This window comes from Cebus imitator, unplaced genomic scaffold (genome assembly GCF_001604975.1).
Source record: "Cebus imitator isolate Cc_AM_T3 unplaced genomic scaffold, Cebus_imitator-1.0 Scaffold196, whole genome shotgun sequence".
Taxonomy (NCBI): domain Eukaryota; kingdom Metazoa; phylum Chordata; class Mammalia; order Primates; family Cebidae; genus Cebus; species Cebus imitator.
In genome coordinates this window covers 3916511-3918844 of record NW_016107511.1, presented here as the reverse complement: position 1 = coordinate 3918844, position 2334 = coordinate 3916511, and the positions used below count along the sequence as shown (strand labels likewise).

Genomic DNA, 2334 nt, shown 5'->3' with positions numbered 1-2334 from the left:
CTCATTGAGCTCCCTTCTAGTATGTCCTCCTCACATGTTCAGTATGGTGAAAAAAATTAATGATGATTTTCCCACCTTTCGTTCACAGGGCTTCTTACTATTGTAAACCTTAAGATGGCTTTTAGTTCTGATGACTTTGCAAAGTCTTTTCCACAATTGTCACATTTATAGGGTTTCTTTCCAGTGTGACTCCTTATATGTGCATGTTTTGAGGCATGCTGAAAGGTTTCCCACATTCGTTATAGTCATAGGGCTTCTGCACAATGTTCTTTCTTTCTTTTTTTTTTAAGAGGTGTCATGTTGACTTTTTATTGAGGAGCACAGACTGAGACAAAATCATCTTCCAGTTAGGTGAGGTGTTGAGGATCATACTAAAGAGAAGACAGGAAAACGCCAGTAATGGTGAAGGCCTTGAGAAAAGGACAGGACCCACAGACAGTGAGAGATCAGGGTAGGCCCTGGACTTCTTCCCTCATTTCCTTTCCAAATGTCCCAAATGTGCAATGCATCACCTAAGACAAAGCAGAAAGCATCGAGCTCTCTGTTTATCTCAATTCAATGACAAGTAGGACTTTCTGTTTTTGAGATGCGGTCTCATTCTGCACCTGGGCTGGAGTGCAGTGGGGGCAGTCACAGCTCACTGCAGCCTCCAACTCTGTCTCAAGCAACCCTCCTACCTCCGTATCCTGAGTGGCTGGGACAGGCATGCACCACCACACCTGGCTATTTTTAAAAAGCTTTTTGTAGAGACAGGGTCTTGCTACATTGCCCAGGCTGGAGTGCAGAGGTGCGGTCATAGCTCACTGCAGGCTCCAACTCTTGGTCTCAAGCAATCCTCCTGCCCTCAGCCTCCCGAGTGGCTGAGACTACGGGCATACACCACATGTCTGGCTAATTTCTTAAACTTTTTGTGGAGACATTCTTGTTTTGTTGCCTAGGCTGGTCTCAGACTCCTGGCCTCAAGTGATCCTCCTGCCTTGGCCTCCCAAAGTGCTAGGATTATAGGTGTGAGCTCTCATGCCCGGCCAACAACCAGAACTTTCCATGGACCTTGTGCTTTTGGACCTTGGGTATTTTCTACAGGTCAAGCCATCCTGACCACTCTGAGAACCTACCCAGGGTTACTCAGCTGTAACTTCAGGTCACTCATAAGCCCACTGGGTAGCTCCACCCGTGGACAGCTGGATTCATTTGTGTCTGTTCTCTGAAGTCATGGATAATCTGACAGAAGGGAAAGGAAACGGAACCTCCACTTCTCTGGGCAAGTCGGAAAAGGGCTAGGCGAGGGCGGGATTCCTTCTCGCTGGCGGTAGCACAAGGAGCCGGGCCTACTCCTTCAGCTAGGAGACCTCATACAGGTACACGGCCAGCATCTTGGTTCCCTCTACGTAGTTAACGCCTGTTGAGCTTCTCATTCTGGGATTGGGCTCCGTCATCTGCCGACCCCACAGGCAGCAGCATGACGTTCTTGCCTGTGGCCTCCTGGAAGGTCAAGGTCACGGGAATACTGCCGCCTTCCCTGGTCAAGTCTGGCTCAACACCAAAAACTGTTTTCAGGGCTCTTTTCCCAGCCATGTAATGAGGGTGACTGAAGTCGGAGACCCACGGCTTCCCACCTTGAACTTGTTGGGGCCGTGGAGTTCAGCAAACTTCTGAGTTAGATAGCTTGTGACCTGCTCGCTGACGACTTCGGGAGTCATGTTCAGCACGAGCCTGATGGAGAACTTGCCGACCGCCTTCCTGGGAATCACAGTCTTGGCCCCCGACCCAGAGAAGGCGCCTTCAATGCCATGGAGGGAGAGAGAGGGGTACCGCCATCGGCGCATGAGGATGTCTTTCTTGCAGCAGTGCAGGAGGGTGTGCGCCCGCACGTCCCTGGCATACTCCTCCCTGTCAAAGTCAATGTCCTCGTACAGCTTGTGCTCCTCTTCCGTCACAGCAGCCACAGCCTCGTTAATTCGGGGATCAGGATGTTCCTCCTCTTGTCCACTAAAGAGCCCATCAGCAAAACGAGAGCAGCCATGGCCTCATGCACCGAGTCCCTGTACACCCGGAATGCAGGTCTCTGCTGCTGCACGCCACCTCGATGAAGAAGCAGCAGGTGCCCCTGAGGCCGGAGGCGATGCAGGGCTGCTTCTTCCCCAGCCAGTAGTTGTCAGAGATGCCGACACAGTCCACGGCCTTAAAGAAGCTGTCTTTCTGGGCGAAAATCAGCTCGCCTAGGCCCTCAGAGCCTGACTCCTCCATGCCGTCGGGGCAGAACCGGGCGTTGACAGGAATCTCCCGGTCTGTTTTCTCTTACACTCCCAGGCCATTCGCCCACCCGGCCACCGG

The 2334-nt window shown here is 52.1% G+C and overlaps 1 pseudogene across 1 annotated transcript; it reads right to left on the bottom strand.

Moving 5' to 3' along the window:
* Nucleotides 1–1328: 1328 nt before the first annotated feature.
* On the bottom strand, nt 1329–2334 carry LOC108317040 (annotated as a pseudogene). The gene has a single exon (XR_005203214.1). The product of XR_005203214.1 is annotated as a cytosolic non-specific dipeptidase-like (transcript).